The sequence below is a fragment of the Ovis canadensis genome, chromosome 4, assembly GCF_042477335.2.
Source record: "Ovis canadensis isolate MfBH-ARS-UI-01 breed Bighorn chromosome 4, ARS-UI_OviCan_v2, whole genome shotgun sequence".
Taxonomy (NCBI): Eukaryota; Metazoa; Chordata; class Mammalia; order Artiodactyla; family Bovidae; genus Ovis; species Ovis canadensis.
In genome coordinates, this window is record NC_091248.1 from 46461862 (window position 1) to 46484906 (window position 23045).

Below are 23045 nucleotides of genomic sequence, written 5' to 3' on the forward strand. Positions count from 1 at the left end.
ACATCCTAATGTTAAAAAAAAAGAACCATGAAAGACATTCTTTGGGGCAACTGAGGGAAATCTGAATACACTCTGGATACCAAATGATATTACAGAATTGTTAGTTTTCTTAAGAATAGGTGAAGATTTTCTTAAGGAGTTGGTGTGCTGTGCTTCCTATGCTTAGTTGCTCAGTCGTTTTGGACTCTTTGTGACCTCATGGACTGTAGCCTGCCACGCTCCTCTGTCCATAGGAGTTCTCCAGGCAAGAATACTGGAGTTGGTTGCCATGCCCTTCTCCAGGGGATCTTCCCAACTCAGGGACTGAACCCAGGTCTCCCACATTGCATGAGGATTCTTTATCATCTGAGCCACCAGGGAACGTCACTTCACAGGGCTCCTGCAGGCTGCTCTGGAAGAGCAGTACTCTGAAAAGTACTGCGTATATGGCATAACGATATGGATACTACATGTGGGAAGCAGTGTGAAGGGGCTTGCCATTTTTATGATAACTAGGAGGCCAGGACATTCATACCTGAAGCAGAAAAGTAATATCAAGTTGCAGCAGAATCACTTGTAGGTTTATTAAACACAGACTACTGAGCCCAACCCCCAAAATTATGGGTCTGGGCCCCATAAATTCTGTTTCTTAACAGTTCCCATGTGATGTTGGTACAGCTGCTCCCAGACCTAACTTGGAGAAAATAGTGGTCTTGAGATCCACTCTTGCCTTCTCCTATCAACAGAGGGCAGCAGAGAGCAGCAAATATACAGTCGGTCACCAGGGAAGCCGTTGAAATCCTCAGGAAACCTCCCTCGGTTTCAATCTAACAAATGGCAGGAGAGAGAAATGAAACCATGAATTATTTAGATTTATATTCTCCGTGTGACCTTGGCAACAAGTCATTTAACTTCCACCGAATTGCTATCTGTGAAATGGGGGAAGTAACCTAAAAGAGAGTGGGATGGCTTGATTAATGTCTGCTGAGAATTAGAACTTCCGAACAAAATTGAAATGTGTAGGTAATAAATTATTCTGGGAATTTCTTACTCCTCAGACTCTTAATAAATGTCTGCATTTTAAACACTTCCGACTCATTCATAAACATTGGTTGCCCTCGTTGAATTTTCAATTGTTTAACAGTTTAGAAGGCAATACTTTAAATGCATTCATTATATCCGGAATATGTGATAACTCCAAATCTATGTGACAGGCTAAGATGAGAAGATGGCTATCCAAGGGGTGAAGGTGCCCACCTTCCGATGGGGCCTTTGGGAGGTAGGAAATCATTTCAAGCTTTTTTCAGAGTGGTCCAAAAGCTGCTGGAATAGATAACCTAAAAATTCAGAGACTGCTTTCCAGGAATCACCCCTTACAGACTGATTTTGATCCTTCAACCATCATTAATTGAGTGCCGCTATGTCCCAGGCTCTGGTCTGCAGGAGACAGAGCCATGAACAGGAAACGAGGACTCTGCTTTCTCAAATTTGAATTCTCACTGCAGTGAGAGCCCTACCCTCTGGCCTGGAGTCCCCCCATCCCGTCCACCACATTGGCCTCATCTAATCTGCTGCTGCTGCTGCTGCTAAGTCGCTTCAGTCGTGTCCAACTCTGTGCTACCCTATAGACGGCAGCCCACCAGGCTCCCCCGTCCCTGGGATTCTCCAGGCAAGAACACTGAAGTGGGTGGCCATGTCCTTCTCCAATGCATGAAAGTGAAAAGTGGAGGTGAAGTCACTCAGTCGTGTCCGACACTTAGCGACCCCATGGACTGCAGCCCACCAGGCTCCTCCGTCCGTGGGATTTTCCAGGCAAGAGTACTGGAGTGGGGTGCCATTGCCTTCTCCACATCTAATCTGCAGACTCATCTAATCTGATTCCTTTGCTACTCACAACAGAATTGCCTTTCCTTTTTATGCTCAAAATTCTGGAATAAAATTTGCTCTGGAGATCTTCATAGGCCTTTTGGAATGTAGATGCCTTAATGGTATTTTGTATTTAACTTTAATTCTCTATATAACTTGAGCTTCAGTTCAGTTCAGTCGCTCAGTCGTGTCCTACTCTTTGTGACTGCATGAATCATAGCACGCCGGGCCTCCCTGTCCATCACCCACTCCCGGAGTTCACTCAAACTCATGTCCATCGAGTCAGTGATGCCATCCAGCCATCTCATCCTCTGTCGTCCCCTTCTCCTCCTGCCCCCAATCCCTCCTAGCATCAGAGTCTTTTCCAATGAGTCAACTCTTCGCATGAGGTGGCCAAAGTATTGGAGATTCAGCTTCAGCATCAGTCCTTCCAATGAAACCCCAGGACTGATCTCCTTTAGGATGGACTGGTGGATCTCCTTGCAGTCCAAGGGACTCTCAAGAGTCTTCTCCAACACCACAGTTCAAAAGCATCAATTCTTCAGTGCTCAGCTTTCTTCACAGTCCAACTCTCACATCCATACATGACCACTGGAAAAACCATAGCCTTGACTAGACAGACCATTGTTGGCAAAGTAATGTCTCTGCTTTTGAATATGCTATCTATGTTGGTTACAACTTTCCTTCCAAGGAGTAAGCGTCTTTTAATTTCATGGCTGCAAACACCATCCGCAGTGATTTTGGAGCCCCCAAAAATAAAGTCTGACACTATTTCCACTGTTTCCCATCTATTTCCCATGACGTGATGGGACCAGATGCCATGATCTTCGTTTTCTGAATGTTGAGCTTTAAGCCAACTTTTTCACTCTCCTCTTTCACTTTCATCAAGAGGCTTTTGAGTTCCTCTTCACTTTCTGCCATAAGGGTGGTGTCATCTGCATATCTGAGGTTATTGATATTTCTCCTGGCAATCTTGATTCCAGCTTGTGTTTCTTCCAGTCCAGCATTTCTCATGATGTACTCTGCATATAAGTTAAATAAGCAGGGTGACAATATACAGCCTTGATGTACTTCTTTTCCTATTTGGAACCAGTCTGTTCCATGTCCAGTTCTAACTGTTGCTTCCTGACCTGCATACAGATTTCTCAAGAGGCAGGTTAGGTGGTCTGGTATTCCCATCTCTTGAAGAATTTTCCACAGTTTATTATGATCCACTTGAGCTTACTGAATCCTTAATTTTAAGGTATTTATTAGAATAAATTCCTTTAAAGTGAAAAAAAATGATGAACAGCTGATGAGAAATGGCAGAAGGGCTTTGTGGCTGTGGATGAATCTGAAATTTTGATTTTTGGAACCGAATAGGAGAAGGCTTCCCTGGTGGCTCAGAGGTTAAAGTGTCTGCCTCCAATGCGGGAGATCCGGGTTCAGTCCCAGGGTCGGGAAGATCCCCTGGAGAAGGAAATGGTAACCCACTCCAGTATTCTTGCCTGTAGAATCCCATGGATGGAGAAGCCTGGTGGGCTACAGTCCACGGGGTCGCAAAGAGTCGGACACGACTGAACAACTTCACTCACTCACTCAGGGGAAGGTAGGTAGGACTTAAATCAAGACACCCAAGCTCCAGCCTGACACTGTCACTCACAAGCTGTATGGCCTGAAATCAGGCACCAAAACCTGTGTGAAATGGAGGAGGAGAGGGAAACTAATCTGGATGAGCTCTCAGGTTCTCACGCTCTACTGCATGAAGTGGTGAGGGTGATGTTAGCCACTCGCCAAATGGTGATGTCAGGAAGATGTGCTCTAAAGCCGGGGTCGGCCAACTCTGCCTCTGCCCGTTTTTCTATGGCACACAAGCTAAATTTGGTTTTTATATCTTTTAATGTTTGAAGAAAAGAATATGGTTTTTGTTTCACATAACAGTTGTATGAAGTTCTAGTTTCAGTGTCCTTAAATAAAGTTTTATTGGCACACAGCCACAGTTCAGTTCAGTTCAGTCACTCAGTCGTGTCCGACTGTTTGCGATCACATGAATCGCAGCACGCCAGGCCTGCCTGTCCATCACCAACTCCCAGAGTTCATTTAGACTCACGTCCATCGAGTCCGTGATGCCATCCAGCCATCTCATCCTCGGTCATCCCCTTCTCCTCCTGCCCCCAATCCCTCCCAGCATCAGAGTCTTTTCCAATGAGTCAACTCTTCGCATGAGGCACACAGCCACAGTCATCCATTTTTGCATTGTTAGCAATGGCTTTTGCACTCCAATGACAGTGTTGAGTAGTTGGAACAGAGATGGTATGGTCTGCACAACCTAAAATATGTACTATTTAGTCCTTGATCAAAAAAGTGTGCTGATCTGTGTTGTAAAGCACTCTTGAACTCCATTCTGAACTGAATTGAGAAAACAGAATTCTTCAGAGAATTTCAATTCCATGAAACGTACATTTCTAAATTGAGCACTTTGAGAGCTCTACCTTCAATCTCATGTACATTATTCTGTAATGACAACACGCACTGTATTATTGATCATAGTTAAGTGTACATTGCCTGCAAGCTGCTATGGGAAAATATCAAAAAAGGCCTTTCTGAAGAAAAAAAAAATCTGATAATCCTTGCAAGAGAAATTACAAATAGAATCACAATATGAATAACCAAGTGATAAAGGATTTTGTAAATCCCCCCAAACACCAACCGTAAAGAAAATGATTAATATATCAAATTCTGTCACAATTTTAAAGTACTGTATGAAAAAGATGTCACAAACTTCTTGTCTAAAAACATACAGAATTCTCAGACTCCACTAATGAACGTGCAAGAAGGGAAATAATTCAGCCTTTTGGAAAACAGCTGCACGGTTCCTTATAAAATTAAATATACAGTATACCGTATCACCGGAGAAGGCAATGGCACCCCACTCCAGTACTCTTGCCTGGAAAATCCCACGGACAGAGGAGCCTGGTGGGCTGCAGTCCATGGGGTTGCTAAGAGTCGGACACGACTGAGCCACTTCACTTTCACTTTTCACTTTCATGCATTGGAGAAGGAAATGGCCACCCACTCTAGTGTTCTTGCCTGGAGAATCCCAGGGATGGCGGAGCCCAGGTAGATGGGCTACCGTCTATGGGGTCGCACAGAGTCAGACATGACTGAAGCGACTTAGCAGCAGCAGCAGCATACCGTATCACATGGCTCTTCTACTCCTGGGTATTTAGCCAAGAGAAATTAAGAGATATGTTCACACAATGACTTTTATGTAAGTGTTCATAGTAATGTTATTTGTAATAGCTACTGTGATTCATGGCGTTGCAAAGAGTCGAACACGACTGAGCGACTGAACTGACTGACTGACTAACTAGAAACTGCCTAAATTTCTGTCAGCTGGTAAATGGATAAATGTACTGTATCCATACAATGAAATACTACTGACAACAAGGAATAAACAATTGACAGGTGGAAGAATATGGATGATGTTCAAAAGCTAATATCATGCTAAGTGCAATAGTCAGACACACTGAATGAGTCTGTTTGTATATCCCAAGAAAGACATGACTATAGTGACTGAGAGCAAATCTGTGCTTTCCTAACACCGGAGGTGGAGGAAGGAGAGTGACTGGGCGCATGAGGGAAATTTGGGGGGCAAGGGAGACATTTTATGGCATGATTTTAGTGGTTAGACGACTGTATCCATTTGTCAGATAGCAAATTGTAGGCTTAAAATGGTTAAGTTTATTTTGTAGAAATTTGTTGTTGTTTAGTCACTAGGTTGAGTCCAGCTCTTTTTTGCTCCCATGGACTGTGGCCCATCAGGTTTCTCTGTCCATGGGATTTCCCAGGCAAGAATACTGGAGTGGGTTGCTATTTCCTTCTCTAGGGGATTTTCCTGACTCAGGGACTGAACCCATGTCTTCTCCATTGCAGGTAGATTCTTTACCACTAAGCCACCTGGGAAACCCTTTTGTAGAAATATACCTCAATAAAGTTAATTAAAAATTGAAAAGTATGGAGTGAAAGAAGATTATTTGCAATACATGTAACCGATACAAGATTAGTACCCAGATTACATAAAGAATTGTTCAATTCAGTTCAGTCGCTCACTCGTGTCCGACTATTTGCGACCCCATGAACCGCAGCACGCCAGGCCTCCCTGTCCATCACCCACTCCCGGAGTTCACTCAAACTCATGTCCATCGAGTCAGTGATGCCATCCAGCCATCTCATCCTCGGTCATCCCCTTCTCCTCCTGTCCCCAATCTCTCCCAGCATCAGGGTCTTTTCCAATGAGTCAACTCTTCACATGAGGTGGTCAAAGTATTGGAGTTTCAGACTCAGCATCACCTCCAATGAACACCTCCAATGAACCTCACCTCCAATGAACACCCAGAACTGTTCTCCTTTAGGATGGACTGGTTGGATCTCTTTGCAGTCCAAGGGACTCTCAAGAGTCTTCTCCAGCACCACAGTCAAAAGCATCAGGAATTGTTAGGGAGATGCAGATCATCACACAACCAGATTGGTAGCACATCTACAAGATTGGCGATGAAAAAAAATCTGACAAAATCAAATATTGGCAAACGTGAGAACACAGGATCACTTGTACTTTGCTGTTGAGAATTTAAACTGGACCAGTGCAATGGGGAGCAATCTGGCCTTAGCTGGTGAAGGTGAAGATGCACAAAGCTAGGAGCCAGGAGTCTCAATCTTTGTTGTAGAATGCCCCCTGGAAACCCACAAGTGTTCCAGGCAACACGGACAAGAATGTTCAGAGCAACATAAACATCCCTCCACAGTAGAAGGGCTGAAGCATTGGGACATACAGTAGAATGCTACTCATGAGTGAAAATGAATAAACCCACAGCCTTAAATACCCAAAGGAAAGACTTGCAATGTAATATTGACAGAAAAAAAATTGTAAAAGAATACATGCGATATGATACAATTTACATAAAGTTTTCAAAAGCATGGAAAACTAAGCAATATAGGAATGCATAAAAACATATGTAATAAACCTATGGAAAAGAAGGCAAAAGAATTGTATGGAGCTCAGCACAGTGGTTGCCTTTGGAAAGGAAAAACGGGGGGGGTAGGTAATGGAGCAGTACTCAAAGGGCTTCCATAGCACCAGCCATGTTTTATTGCTTGAGTTGACTGATAGATTTGTTTTATTGTTCTTCTTTATAGTCCATCTTCATGCTATATGTATTCTTTAGTAGTTTTCAAGTGTTGCCTTTTAAAGCATTTTATTTTATCAGTATATTGGTGTATAATTGATTTGTAATGTCGCATTAGTTTCAGGTATACAGAAAAATGATTCAGCTATACATACACGTATATCTATTCTTTTTCAGACTCTTTTCCCATATAGATTATTACAGAATACTGAGTAGAGTTCCCTGTGCTATACAGTAGGTCCTTGTTGATTATCCTTTTTATATATATAGTAGTGTGTGTATATTAACCCCAAACTCCTAATTTATCCCTCACTGCCTGACTTTCCCCTTTGATAACTATAAGTTTATTTTCTATGTCTGTGAGTCTGTTTCTGTTCTGTAAATAAGTTCATTTGTGCCATTTTTTTTAGATTCCACATGTGTTATCATATGATACTCATCTTTCTTTTTCTGACTTACTTCACTTAGTATCATAATCCCTAGGTCCATCCATGTTGCTGCAAATGGCATTATTTCATTATTTTTTATGAAATACTGCTTGTTTTTTTAAGTGAAGTAGAATAACTTCTAAAAAGAAAATTTAAAATAAAGACAACTCATTATAAAAAATTGACAATGGCTTGTGAATAGACAATCTACAGGAAATCCAAATGTTGATGCACAGATGAGAGGATGATCAACCATACCAGTACCTAGGGAGATGCAAATGAAGAGAACAGAGATATGTCAACCATAAACCATTGGTGCAGTATGAGAATATTTAGGTAAAAGTTTTAAACATTTTAAACAATGCTGTAAATTATTTATGCTTACCTATAAAGTAAAGAATAGAAACATGCATGGGAATGGTACACATCAAATTCAGGGTAGTGTTTGCCTCATTGATGGAGGGATGCATGGGATTAGGGAGGGTTGTGAAGGCACTTTAGCTAAATCTGTGACATTTTATTTCTAAAGAAGAAAAGAACCGAAATAGAGTAAAATGGTTTCCTCAATCTGGTGTTCATTTGTTTTTCTCTCCACTATACTATATGTTTAAAAAACTTTATAACTTTTTAAAAGAACAAGTTCTTAACAATCTTTTCATTCCTCATGTGTGGTGTGAACAACAGGAATGAAATATAAGCTCTTTCATTCCACACTGTCCAGAGCTTTGGAACCCAGAGCTCTGATCTTTTTGCCTTTTTCTGCAAAGTCTACCCTTCAACTTTTTAAAAAGTTTTTCAATGGAGTACAGTTGATTTACAAGGTTGTGTTAGTTTCAGGTGTACAACAAAGTGAATCAGTTATACATATGCATATATCCATACTTTTTAAGATTCTTTTCCTAGATAGGTTACAGAATATTGAATGGAGTTCCCTGTGCAATACGGTACGTACTTGTTTTTTATCTATTTTATATATAGTATATATATTAATCCCTATCTCCCAATTTATCCCTCCCCCTCTTCCTCCCTGGTAACTGTAAGTTTGTTTTCTATGATTGTGACTGTATTTTTGTTTTGTAAATAAGTTAATTAGTACCATTTTGTAATATTTCACATATAAGTGATATCATGTGATATTTGTATTTCTCTGATTTACTTCACTGGTATGATACTCTCTATCATACTAGTGAAAGAAAGAAAGCTGGGCACCAGAAAATTGATGCTTTTGAACTGTGGTGTTGGAGAAGACTCTTGAGAGTCCCCTGGACCACAAGGAGATCCAACCAGTCCATCCTAAAGGAGATCAGTCCTGGGTGTTCATTGGAAGGACTGATGCTGAAACTGAAACTCCAGTACTTTGGCCACCTGATGCGAAGAACTGACTCATTGGAAAAGCCCCTGATGCTAGGGAAGATTGAAGGCAGGAGGAGAAGGGGATGACAGAAGACGAGATGGTTGGATGGCACCAACTCAATGGACATAAGTTTGAGTAAGCTCTGGGAGTTGGTGATGGACGGGGGAGCCTGGCATGCTGCAGTCCATGGGGATACAAAGAGTCGGACACGACTGAGTGACTGAGTGAGCTGATGATACTCTCTAGGACTATATATGTTGCTGCAAATGGCATTGTTTCATTCTTTGTAATGACTGAGTAACATCCCATCGTACATATATACTACATCTTCTTTATCCATTCCTCTGTCAATGGAGATCTGGGTTGCTTCAATGTCTTGGCTACTGTAAATAGTGCTGCTATGAACATTGGGGTACATGTATCCTTTCAAATTATGACTTTCTCTGGATATATGCCCAGGAGTGAGATAGCTGGATGACACGTAGCTCTATTTTTAGCTTTTTAGTGAACCTCCATACTGTCCTCCATAGTGGCTGTACCAGTTTAGATTCCCACAAACAGTGTGGGAAACTCCCTCTTCACTACACCCTCTCCAGCGTTTATTGTTTGCCACTTTTTTGGTGATGGGCATTCTGACCGGTAATACCTTGCTGTAGTTTTGATTTGCATTTCTCTAATAATCAGTGATGTTCAGCATCTTTTCATGTGTTTTTTGGGCCATTTGTATGTCTTTTTTGAAGAAAGATCTGTTTAGATCTGCCCATTTTTTGATTCAGTTATTTGGTTTTTTGATACTGAGTTGCATGATTCATTTATTTTGGAGTGCCCTCAAACTTAAAGATATTTCTGATTGGATTCATAGTGACTGTTGGTGACTAATACCCCAAATTTACTTCCCCTCACCTACGAAGTGAGGGGGCTTGACCTCTGTCACCCCAGGAGCCCCTGACAAGAGGTGACCTTAGAAGCTCCACAGCAACCGACTCCTCACAGGGTCATGGCAGAAGGCTCTGCTTGGAGAACCAAAGTCTGCTTCAGTACAGATCCTGGGTTTCCAAGCTGCCCGCTGTTGCCTTTCCTCTCTTTATACCGTATACTGCTATTTAGCTATTCCCCAGTTGGGCCTGAGCCCCAGGGATACAGACCACGTCCCGAGGGTGCAGCTGACTCTACAGCCAGTGACGTTTGATTCTAGTCCTTGTCTAGTCTCCCCTAAGCAACCCCATGAGGTTATGAAGGGAGCAATGGAAATGTGCCCGGTCATACCATTTATCCCCTGAGGAGGCCCTTAAAAATATCCTTAAATGATGAGTGCTCTTATGAAGCTCTTTAAACAATATGCACTTTTGAGACTTTTTTTTTTTTAAACCAAGTTCTCGCTTTTCCACTCCAATAGACTTGCATCAGGCTGTAATCACTTCAGACCCGGATTACTAATAATGCTCTCCAAATGGCTTTCCCATTTCTTTCTCTGTGTGTCTCTGTCTCTCTCTCCATACTCACACTGCTTGGTGCTTCCAAGGCTTTCTTTTAAAAGATAATTTTGGAATTGTTGAGCTGGTATTAAGGAGTCTTCAGTCGCCACCCCATCCCCTACAGGGACAACCAGACACTAGTGTGACCTCGAAGACTGTCTATGGTGGCAGGTTGGGAGGCATATCATCTGTAAGTAATAAAGTGCCTTTCTTCAGATGAGGATTCAGCTTAACCCTTAAATCACTGCCTTGCCCTGGGAGGAGCACAGAGCAGAACTGAGGTGATACCACAACTCATACCTCAGGCCTGCATTTGGGTTGATGACCCACATATGATGAGCCTCCCTGTGTCAAGATTGAAAAAGGGGTACAGTCACGCTGCAGTCTGGTCCCCGCCTTCCTTTCCACCTTCATGCTCTACTCCTTGCTGCCAGAACCCTCCCTGTTGGCCATTTGGTTTATTCACTCTACCTAGTATCAAACATATCCAGCCTTGGGCTCCCACTGTCTTCTCCTCTCCCACTCAGCATCAAGTGCTTTCTCCTCTGTTTCAACAAAATGTTCCTTGAGGACACATGAGCTGGACTCCCTGCTGAACTTCTTTAGCACAATTTGAATGGTTTGTTTGAAGGTGAAGTGGGTGTCAGTTACTATGGCTGCATAACAAACATCCCTAACTTAGTGGGGTGAAGTCTCTATTGTGTTGACTGATCCGATGGCACAGGGACTTGGACAGAGCACTACAGGTTGGCTTTTTTCTCCTTCATGATGTCTGGGGCCTTGGTGGGAAGACTAGGGGCTGGAATCTTCTGGAGGCTTCCCCACTGACATGTCTGGGGCACCAACGGGGATGCCTGGAAGGCTGAGTTCAGCTGGGACTGTGGACCAGAGCATGTTAGTGTGGCCTCTCCATGCACTCCAGACTTCTCACCATGCAGAATTTGTGTTCTGTGAGGGAATGTCCCAAGAGCAGTCATTCAAGAGAGCCAGGTGGAAGTGGCATAGCCTTTTCTAACCGAGCTTCAGACGTCACATAGTGTCATTTCAGCCATGTTTTATCGGTTGAAACACTCACAAGCCCATTCAGATTTAAGGGAAGGGGATACAGATCCCACCTGTCAATGGGAAAAATAGCGAAGAATTTGGAGTCACGTTTTAAAATATGCAGAGCATAGCATAGCATTATGCTGTGGCAGCATATGTGCTTTCTGTGCTTGTGTGTTCAGTCGTGTCCTACCCTTTGCAACCCTATGGACTGTAGCCCCCCAGGCTCCTCTGTCCAATGGATTTCCCAGCAAGTATACTGGCGTGGGTTGCCGTTTCCTTCTCTAGAGGATCTTCCCGACCCAGGGATCAAACCTGTGTCTTCTGCACTGGCAGGCAGACTCTTTACCACTGAGCCACTTGGGCAGCCCCTGTTGCAGCATATACTGTTAGTTAAATCCTGTCTTGTTATTTTCCTACCTCACATATTTGTGTCCTTTTTTTTCCCACTACATGCTAAGTCCAGTGATGCCAAAAACTGGGTCTTAGACTCAGAGTCCTTCTGGGAGTGCCTCGTCAGTTCCTTTCTAACACAGAAAACCTTTTGAAAAAAAATCTAACTGAAATCAATAATCATTAAGTGGCTGCTCTGAGGCAACTTGCTCGTTTCCTACTGTTTAAAATACCATAAACTCCAGGTCATTAGCTAAGGTATTTGTTTCAGCACAGAATAAGAGGCTGAAGGTCAGCCACTGGGTTAACAGCATGGCTGGGGAATTATGGCTACACAGAGACTAATTAGTCTAGTTAAAACGCCTATGGCCCGCACCCATGGGAGCTTCTACACAAGCTGTGCTGTCATCATGCAGACAGGCGACCTCAGAGAAACATGTCTCAAGAACCCCACATTTCAACTCTGTCACAGCCCAAGATACAACTTTTTGTTTTATATAGGTTAAAAAAATTTTTTTTTAAATTGGAGCATAGTTGCTTTACACGGAGAAGGCAATGGCACCCTACTCCAGTACTCTTGCCTGGAAAATCCCATGGACGGAGGAGCCTGGTGGGCTGCCGTCTCTGGAGTTGCACAGAGTCGGACACGACTGAAGTGACTTAGCAGCAGTTGCTTTACAATGTTGTGTTAGTTTTTGATGTACAGCAAGGCAAATCAGCTGTACGTATACATAACCCCCACTTCCCGCTTTTTTAAAATTTCCCCCATTTAGGTCACCACAGAGCACTGAGTTCCCTCTGCAATAGAGAAGGTTCTCATTAGTTCTCTGTTTTATACATAGCAGTGTGTATATGTCAGTCCCAATCTCCCAATTCATCCCATCCCTCCACCCATGAGGCTTTTTTTTTTTCTAATTTCACTTTCATTTCATGTTGGAGAATCCCATGCACAGAGGAGCCTGACAGGCTGCAGTCCATAGGGTTGCACAGAGTTGGACACGACTGAAGTGACTTAGCACACACGCATAGTCAGCTTACAATGCTGTGTTAGTTTCAGGTGTTCAGCAAAGGGATTCAGTTATACACATACATCTACCTACTCTCTTTCAAATTCTTTTCCCATGTAGGTTATTACAGAATCTTGAGTGTAGTTCCCTGTGCTATATAGTGGGTACTTGTTGATTATCTATTTTGTATATAGTAAGGTATATAAGTTAATTTCAAACTCCTAATTTATCCCTCCCCCAACCTTTCCCCTTTGGCAACCAGAAGTTTGTTTTTGAAGTCTGTGAGTCTGTTTCTGTTTCGTAAATATGTTTATTTGTATCATTTGTTTTAGATTCCACATATAAATTCTATCATATGATATTTGTCTTTCTCAGTTTGACTTAATTCACTTAGTATGATAATCTCCAGGTCCATCCATGTTGCTACAGAAGGCATTATTTCATTCTTTTTAATGATTGAATAACATTCCATTGTCAGAGAAGGTGATGGCACCCCACTCCAGTACTGTTGCCTGGAAAATCCCATGGACGAAGGAGCCTGGTAGGCTGCAGTCCATGGGGTCGCTAAGAGTTCGGCATTACTGAGCGACTTCACTTTCACTTTTCCCTTTCATGCATTGGAGAAGGAAATGGCAACCCACTCCAGTGTTCTTGCCTGGAGAATCCCAGGGACGGGGAAGCCTAGTGGGCTGCCATCTATGGGGTCGCACAGAGTCGGACACAACTGAAGCGACTTAGCAGCAGCAGCAGCAGCAACATTCCATTGTATATATGGACCACATCTTTACACGTTTCTCTGTCAGCGGGCATTTAGGTTGCTTCCCTGTCTGGGCTGTTGTAAATAGTGCTGCTATGAACACGGAGGGCGTGTGTCTTGTCTTTTTTTTTAAAAATTTCTGTTTCATACTGGACTCTAGTTGGTTTACGATGTTGTGTTTGTTTCGGATGTACAGATCTTGCTTTGAATTCTGTCAGAGTGTTCTGCCTGTGCTTTCCCCAGAGAAATCACTTTTGATGTGGTCATCTGGCAGAGGGGAGCAGACCCAGTGTGAAACAAAAGCAAAGCAGAGTTCAAGCCGTTTTGTCCTCGAGCAAGGGAAAGGCCTTTGTGTGGCTTCTCAGCGTGGGCTTTGCAGGCAGGTGCAAGCACACGTTGCTATGTGTTTCTTGCGGTCGTTGCCTGTGTGGCGAGAGCCTAGACATTTCAGAGAGAAAGAAAAGTGGAGGCAGGGGTTCTCAGTCAAAGAGAATACAGACTTAGAATGCTTCTCAACTGGAATCCTTTCAGTGTGGGATTGGCTTAAATTGATTGTCTTACAGTCAGTCCAGGCCACTGTGACTTGCCCAACATGAGCTTGTCTCACCACAGCTGTTGATACTCTTAACATTCTACCATGTGTTCCCCTGGGAGAGGTGTTTGGGTCTTGCTTTGATCATAATCACATTATTTCAGAACCCTAAAGAGAGCAATGGGAATGAAAAGAAGGAAGCAAAGATTCCCAACATGGCTTCAGTCAGGAAGCCTCCCCTACCAGCAGAAGCCTCCTTCTTAGGAAATCATAGATATCTTATTTTGTAGAAACCAAAGGGCAGGGTAAATCTTCTCATTAAAACAACAACAACAACCACTGCTGCGTCTTGGTATGATGTAGGTTATGTAAGATTCTTCTTGATTATTTAAGATGCATCATGTTTGCACGGTACCTCCTTAAGTTTAAAGAAAAAAGTTAATAATTGTACCCTGGCTGTTATATATTGGGTTTTAGTTTTGGACTTTGAATGATCCTAAGTGTGGAAAGTGGTCTAATTTCCTCAGTGTCAAGTTCATCTGCTGCATGCCTGCTTTATTAGGTATATAAACTTGATATACTTAAAAAAAATCTTCAGACATCACAGATGCTTGATTTTCAAAGGAAAAAGGGTTGTTTCCTAAGTGTTTGTAAAGTTGGAAAGAAGAAGAATGAATGAAACCTAGAGCCATAAAAACATTTGTACTCCTTAAATTCTTCCTTTTCACAAGCAATTAAGGCAACTTTATCCTTGGAAATGGGAATTAACAGTTAGCAACTTGAAAGTTTTTCTTTCTGGAAAAAAAAACCACACACACACACACAACTTGTAGAGTCACCAGTACCCCTGTGACTCTTCAGATAATTCCAAGACCTCTGGCTGGCCCTGTAACAAAGGACTTTCATAGGAGTCAGGACTATCTGAGGGTGCAGGGCCAGGGGTCTGCTTCAGAAGGCTTCAGAACAGTGGGGCTGAAAGTGAGGCAGGCCAGATTAAGAGGGCTTACCTGCTAGTGCCTATGTCATGAGTAATCTTCAGTGTCAGATGAAAATGACCCTTTGGGGGACTAAAAAAGATAAAATCCCAAATGTTGATTCAGTTCCCAGTATAAGATGGACCCAGTGCTCAAAGATATTGCTCCCATTACAACTCGACTGAAAATATTGAATAAGATATAAAATAAGATATAAATAAGATATAAAAACATGATCAAGCCGGCAGGAAAGTAAGGAGAGGCTTTCATGACCAGAATCTATCTCAAAAAAAAAAACAGATCTAGAGAAAACAAGAGACATCAAGCAATGAAACCAGAGTTCTTTCTAGGGGTTCAGTGTGTGTGTACACACATCCCTAGGATGACAGAGCTTGCGTTTAAAGACTTGCCCTTTGGGTTAAAGATAAACACGTGAAGACCAGGCAGGAGGGAAGGACAACCCCCCTCCACCCTCTTCTTGCATAAAGTCAGAATCCTGGAATGATATCCTTGCTGGGTGAAATAGACGAATATGCACCTCATTGAGGTAGAGAGTGGAAATGTTTGACTGAGCTGGCTCAGGACTCTGGTGGTGGGGGTGGAAGTGAGGAATGAAATGAACAGTGCCCTCTGAGAGTTCCAAACCACAAGCCTGTACTCATGTGGTTTTAGAATTGGTATTGGTACTGAAAAAATTCATAGTTAAACATTTCATTTAAAGTGGCCCTCGGTGAGTAATAAATGGCTCCATATACCTGGCAGAAGCAATACAAACTTTCTCTTCAGGAACTCTAAGTTTTAGAGAATTTCAACAGATAAAATCTCAAGATATATGGGATCATAATTAAAAAACAGAACAATAACTCACTAGACATATGTGCAAATAATCCTTCATGAATGCGTCTGCAGACACTATAAAAAGAGCCAGGCTGGCAACCACTGAATATATTGGAATGGTCAGATACAAAACATAAGTTTCGTATGCTTCATGCATTTAATGCTATAGACGAGGAAATTGAAAGTATGTTGAGGCAATGAGAGACAATCAACATTGGCTTAAATGGACTTCTTTCTATTAATAAAAGCTTCTAGAATTGAGAACCATAATACTTACAGTTAGAAACAGTGAGCAGAGTTTCTGTTACTGTGGTTTTGTTTTTAAAATAGAAAGTTTCAGATACATACAAAAGGACAGAGAAACCACTCCAAGACATAATGTAGCTTCAACAATGATTCAACTTTAGGTTTTTGTTGGTTTGTTTGCTTTCAAGACAGAAAGTTTTCCCGGGCCTCAGCCACCCAGTCTGATGCTACTAATGCTCCCATAGCAGCCTGTATTTTATACCCTTTATAGCGCTTATCAGGTGGGATGGTAATTGCTTGGCTTCTGCTCTTATTGTTGTTTATTTCCCAAACCAGAAAGGAAACCCCTTCAGGCCCAGGATCCTGTCTGCAGCACCTGGAATAGTGCCTGGGACATAGTAGGTACTGAAAAGTATGTTTGTGAAAATAAGTGAATCTGCTAGAGCCATGCAAATGCTATAAATGTTATTGGTCCCGGAAAGGCTATGCAGTTGATGTTGTCACCTTGGTCTTGACAGCTGCAGCTGCATGAGCAACAAATAACACGACCAAGAGAGCCGCAAGGAAATGCAGGAGCCCCAGAAGCCTCTTACACAATGACTGGCCTCCCAGGGGACTAAGGAAGCCCCTCTGCATTTTAAGAAGCCTGAATGGAGCAGCCTGGAGCGCTCCTAAACTCACTGGTTACATTTCTCCGAATTTTTTTTGTGGCATAAATTTGGGAAGCCACCAAGGAGATAAGAGGATTGATCTGTTGCAACAGTGGAAAAGAATGTGTATTAGCACTGCTGCCCTTTAGATGTGGTCCAAAGGTGGTGGTTGTTGCTGTTCAGTCACTAAGTCATGTCCCACTCTTTGTTACCCCATGGACTGCAGCACACCAGGCTTCCCTGTCCTTCACTGTCTCCCAGAGATTGCTTAAATTCATGTCCACTGAGCCTGTGATGCCATCTCATTCTCTGCCATCCTCTTCTCCTCTGTCCCTCAATCTTTCCAGCTTCAGGATCTTTTCCAATGAGTTGGCTCTTCGCATCAGGTGGTAAAGTATTGGAACTTCAGCATCAGTCCTTCCAATGAATATTCAGGGTTTTCCTTTAGGATTCACTGGTTTGATCTCCTTGCTGTCCAACAGACTCTCATGAGTCTTCTCCAGCACCACCGTTAGAAAGCATCAGTTCTTTGGTGCTCAGCCTTCCTTATGGTCTAACTCTCACATCTGTACATGACTACTGGAAAAACCATAGCTTTGACTATATGGACCTTTGTCGGTTTTGCTGTTTTAAAGGTGAGGTTTCAGGCTCAAAGAGGTGTCCCCTGAGCTCCTCTGATGGGTGCCACTCTGGGCACCCTTCTGCCAAGGTGACTTGGGGTGAGACTGCAAGCCCTCGAAGGCGGGGATCCAATCAGAGGAGGGGGCCATTGGTGAGGAGTCTGAGCTTGCTTGCTCTGAGCCAGTCCCTGGGAGGTCAGTTGTCAGCGGTCACACACATCTGCTCTTCTGAGTTATTCAAGTCTTGGAATAATAATTACAAAAGGGAGGCAACTCATAAAACTGGGATCAAAAAAAAAAAAAAAGGAAAAGCTGAGCCAAATCTGTACTGGATTGTCAAGGCATCTGATCAGAAAAGAAATCAGAGGCTCATCAGAAATCAGTTTGGGCTGAAAGAAAACAACTCATGGTCTTGTGAGGGGGCAGGGGTGGGGGGGCGTCTGACTTATTGGGGGGTCAGGAGGGCCACAGAGCCTCTGAGTGATCATTTAGTGCCACAGGTGGGGTTTCACAGGACTGGGGTTGTCGTTGGTCCATCACTCAAAAGGGTTGTGTAAACAAAGGAGAAACATGTCCTGTTATTAATGCTGTTTCAGGTTCCCTTAAGAGCGTCACCATCTAATGACCAGCAGGGCTGAGCAGCACACTCAGGGGCTTTGCTCATTGGACTGTGCAGCTGAGGTAAATGTAGAGTTGTCTCTGAAACACCTTTATCTGAAGTGTTGCTTCAGCTGCAGGAGGGATAGAAACACCACTTCTCAGTGTGAACCGACCCACGTGCATCGAGTTTTTAGGCACAAGTGGGGTGTTCCATTCTCATGAAAATGATTCCAAAATAGCAGTTTCTCATTATCTGTGATTTATCATTTTCTGTGATGTTAGACCCAGCTTGTTGGCAACAAGTCCTTAAAGTTAATTAATGAAGGCAATTTTTTCAGCTCTTCTTTTCTACCTGGTAAAGACTCAGGGGAAAGAATGTTACCCATCAGAGAGGTTCTCAGAGATGCAAAATGTCCCTGTTTGAGAACAGAGACATCTGCTATTGGGTGTGGACTTTAAGTTCTTGGTTGCTTTTTAAAGACATAATCAGAAGGGGAGGATGGTTTGATAATCTCTCTCTTTAGGGTGCTGAGAATGGAGGGCTGAAGCGGCTTCCTGAGGGCATCAGGAATTATAAATTAACCAGTGTTTATGACTACATGGACTTTGAAGTTTGTGGATCTTAATACACCCTTGGTGTGTTAACTGAGGAGCCTGCTGTTCGTTCTGTCAGCAGCAAAGTCAAGAGGTTCCTGAACTTGTTTCCTGGAGCATCGTCAGAAGGTAGGAAGGTGGGAAGCTGCAGCTAGCTTCAGGGATTGGGGAGGGATCAGGGGTGCTGGTTTGGGAGATGAAACCAGAGGTATCTCAGGACCCTGCATCAGGGAGAACAGAGAGGAAGAAAAAGAGCAGGCTGAACTAGAGAAAGGCTAAGCAGGTTTTCCTGATGGACCCACATTTGATTCCGGGACACGTAATGCTGCAACTAATACGTCATTGTTTAATAAATGAATGGATGAATTCATACAATTTGGGGACTAGGAAGTTTATCGAGTCCAGTCTTTGCTTACTCCGTGCATGAACTTACTATGCGTCTGTGTTTCCTAATGGCTGGATCTTTTGGTTGCAAAGGGTATATCACAATTCAATATAATTTTATTTAAAAGAGTTGCTTTGTTCACAGCAGCTTTTTGTCATGCATGTGTTCAATGACTAATACTTACATAGCCACAATTTTTAGTTATTCATTATAGTGAAATAGGTGGGGACCACTTCTCTGCAGCTCAGCTACCCTTCCCAACCTCACAGGGCAGCTCATGCCACAACTGGGCAGTAACTGGGCAGTTGCAGCTGTTGGTCAATATTCCTGCCTCATTTTAAGTTTCACCCATTTCCTCGGATTTCCATTCTCGTTGTACTATTTCTGCTTTCGGGAGACCTTGCAGAGGGAAGGGCTAGGATTAAAATTACCTCTTTCTTAAATTAATTCTAGAAGTGCTACATTTGTGTATTTCTATTTAAAAGTCACTTTGTCCTCCTTTTTGTAGTCTCCTGATTGGAAGAGGGAAAATCCATTTAAGCAGAAGTTGGGTGACAGGGACTCATTGTTTTATAAACCTAGAAGTCGGCACCTCTGTTGTTTTTCACCCCACCTGCCCGCAGAGTGTGGAGTCTGTGTTGCCTGCTGCTCAGATGTTTACTGTTCATTTGCCAGTCATGCCCTCCGTGCTGCAAGGACACGAGTGCAACCTGGGGTGGGTATTGAGGTTTGCAATGGGATGAATTGTTGGCGTCTCAGGAAGCATGGAACCTGTGGTTTAAGGGCATCACAGAGTCCTGCCTGCCAGGGGCCTCTCAAGGAGGAGGCTCCTCTGTGGAAAGAAACTCCTCCACCGTTTTTCCAATGAGCCTGTTTCTTGGGCCAAAGTGCAGGCTCACATTCCCATCTCTTGGCTTAGGCAGGTCTTTTCCCTCAGATTTCAGAACTGTCGCTCACTCCAGAGCTGGGCCTCTGAGCACCCACGTTGTTCCCTCGGTTTCCCGGGTGCTGGCAGGCAACGAGGCTATCTTTTCTCCCACAGCCGACAGGAATTGACAGGGACTTGAAGAGTACCAGCCCTCCATGTACTCATCCTCACAATGAAGCGTATACTTTCTTCTTAACGTGCAGCTTGCATACAGTGGGTCACCAACCCATACAGTGGGTCATAGAGTAGACTGGTGATTCACTGTCTTCTCAAGGATGCTCACCAAGGTTTCCAGTGCCAGGTGCAGGGCGAGGGCAGGGAGGGGAAAGGTGAATAGTCCCTGCCCCTCAGGAGCTTCCAGACGGAAGGGGAGAGGATGAGTAGAGTAAATGCCCTCCATATCATATGGGGCTTCCCAGGTGGCACAGTGGTAAAGAATCTGCCTACAAATGCAGGAGATGCAAGAGACATGGGTTCAATCCCTGGGTTGGGAAGATCGCCTGGATTAGGAAATGGCAACCCACTCCAGTACTCTTGTCTGGGAAATCCCATGGACAGAGGAGCCTGGCATGCCACGGTCCATGGGGTCACAAAAGAGTAGGACACAACTGAGCAACTGAGCATGTGCGTACATACATACACACAGACACTCACACACACTCACACACACTCACACATCCATATCATATATTTGTATTTGAAAGTCCAAAATGTTGTGGGATCATGTCAGCAGTTTTATCGGTGCTAGCAAAAGCACTAAGAGGAACTGATAAATAAAAGGCTCATTTATCTCTGGGCTTTCTATTTTGTTCCATTGATCTATATGTCTGTCTTTGTGCCAGTACCATACTGTCTTGATGACTGTGGCTTTGTAGTAGAGCCTGAAGTCAGGCAAGTTGATTCCTCCAGTTCCATTCTTCTTTCTCAAGACCCAGAGAGATGTTATGGGGAGGGAGGTGGGAGGGGGGTTCATGTTTGGGAACGCATGTAAGAATTAAAGATTTTAAAATTTAAAAAATAAAAAACTAAAATTAAAAAAATATTAAAAAAATAAAAAAATAAAAATGATCACTGAAAAAATAAAAAAATAAAAGGCTCAAGGAGATGAATGGACTTCAGTCTTACACTGCCAGTAAACAGAAGAGCTGGAAATCTAAGTCTTTTCAAATGGGTTATCATCCAATCAAACATGGTAAATGTTAAAGACTTTTATGAACAAAGGGAAGAAGGGTTTTGGAAGGACCATCTGAGAGAGTCAAGGTAGATATCTTAATGTTTAAAGTAGGTTTTACAGAGTGGGTCTGAGTTTGTCATGTGCAAAGGTGGAAGAAGGGCATTCTAGAAACACGGCATGGAATAGTATGTACAAAGCTCAGCATGGAAAGGTTATGGTGTGTTTGGAAAACAGCAAAGAGCAGATGAGGCTAAAATAATTTTAGTTGGCAGGATGGAGGATGAAAAGAGTAGAGACGGATTAGAGACAGGAGACCCAGGTAGGAGTCTGTCCCAGTAATGAGCTAAAAGTTACTGAGGTCTCAGACAAAGGAAAGAACAATGAGAATGAAGACTAGAAGCTGGATTCAAAAAGTATTTTGGAAGCAGCATAGACAGGATTTGACAAGGGAATAGTTGTTGCAGAAAGATCCTGCAGTGAATGCAGTCCAGAGTTTAGGAGAACTGGGTGTGTGTGTGTGATGATCCCGTTAAATGAGGTGGCAAATGCAGGTGGTAAAACAGGTCTGGGATGTGAAAAACCAGTGGAACATGGAACTGATGGCAGATTCTGGGAGAAGCACCAAATTCATGTCTGTGGGGAAATAGAAGTGAAGAAGATGAGACTTAACTTTATCTGTAACACTTTATTCTTATTATTTAAAAAAAATAACTTGAAGCAGTGTGAATATTTGTGGTGATACACAGGTGCTTATTTAGTTTCTGTGTTTTCTAATTTTCTAAAATGAATGCCTAGAGTTCTCTAAAAGAAAGTAAGTAATGTATCGACCATTTGGAGTAGCTACTAGGTACTTGGCACTGTTCTAGGCACTTGAGCTATAATATTTGCTCCCTTCATTTACTAGCCTCTTCCTTTCAGAAGTTAGCATGCTGGAATTTAGAATCAGCTTCTGGTTCCAGCTTGGCCACAGGCCAATCAGTTTTCCTCCCTGGTTTCTTTCAGCTCTCACATCCTACAATTCAATCCTGAACTGCAACTAGCATTCCTTATTCTCACTGAGGTGAGCCCCAGGGTGCAGTCCATTGGCATAAAACAAGTCCACTGAGGAGGGTAACTAAGGGCTGATCTAAACATGTGTTCCAAATGGTCCTTTCTACCTCTGCCTCCCACCCAACCCCATCCCAGGACAGCAGATTTTCCTCATGGGATTTCCAATTTGCGAGGGAATCTTGATAATTTCTTTGGTAAGGGGCTATTCCCTAATTCCAATGTCATCAACAGAAGCAACTTTTGTACATTCAGCTTTAGACGCCATGGAGAGAACAGTTACTAAACAAAAATTTCTGCCTTCATACTATTTACATTTTGGTGAATGGAGACATCAAGAAAAAATAATAACGATACAAAGAGTGTGTCACTACAGTGCAAGGCTGCGCAAGGTGAGTCGTAAAATGCTAGTGCTCTGACTCCTGCAAAATCTAATTCCTAATCCCTAAATTCTTCTTTTGAAACTACTAGAATCCAGACATTTTATTTTTAAATTTTATTTATTTATTTATAAAATATTTATTCATTGCTATGCAGGCTTTCTCCAGTTATGGCCAGAAGGGGCTTCTCTCTGGTTGCGGTGCATGGGCTTCTCATTGCAGTGGCTTGCTTGTTGCATAGCAGGGGCTCCAGGGCACGCGCACTTTAGTAATTCCGGCACGTGGGCTCAGTAGTTGAGGCTCCAGGGCACGCTCACTTTAGCAGTTTCGGCACAGGGGCTCAGTAGTTGCGAGTCCCAGGCTCTAGTGCACAGGCTCAATAGTTGTGGCACACAAGCCCAGCTACTCTGAGGCATGTGGGATCAGGGATCAAACCCTTGTCTCTGGCATTGGTGGGCAAACTCTTTACCACTGAGCCACCAGGGAATTCCCTAGCATCTAGATATTTTATTGAAAAGGAAAAATTATTTCTAAGGAAAAATTCACAGAAGTAGAATTGTTTGAAGAAAGAACAGATGTATTTTGAGGTTTCCGAGAAAGGAGCAGTGAC

General features: G+C 43.0%; 1 long non-coding RNA gene across 1 annotated transcript; it reads left to right on the forward strand.

Annotated features, from left to right (window-relative positions):
- The first annotated feature begins 18551 nt into the window (after positions 1–18551).
- Positions 18552–22447, forward strand: LOC138439212 (uncharacterized). Its single transcript, XR_011256633.1, has 3 exons — positions 18552–18650; positions 19530–19621; positions 22311–22447. It is a non-coding gene; the product is annotated as an uncharacterized lncRNA (long non-coding RNA).
- The last annotated feature ends 598 nt before the right edge of the window (positions 22448–23045 follow it).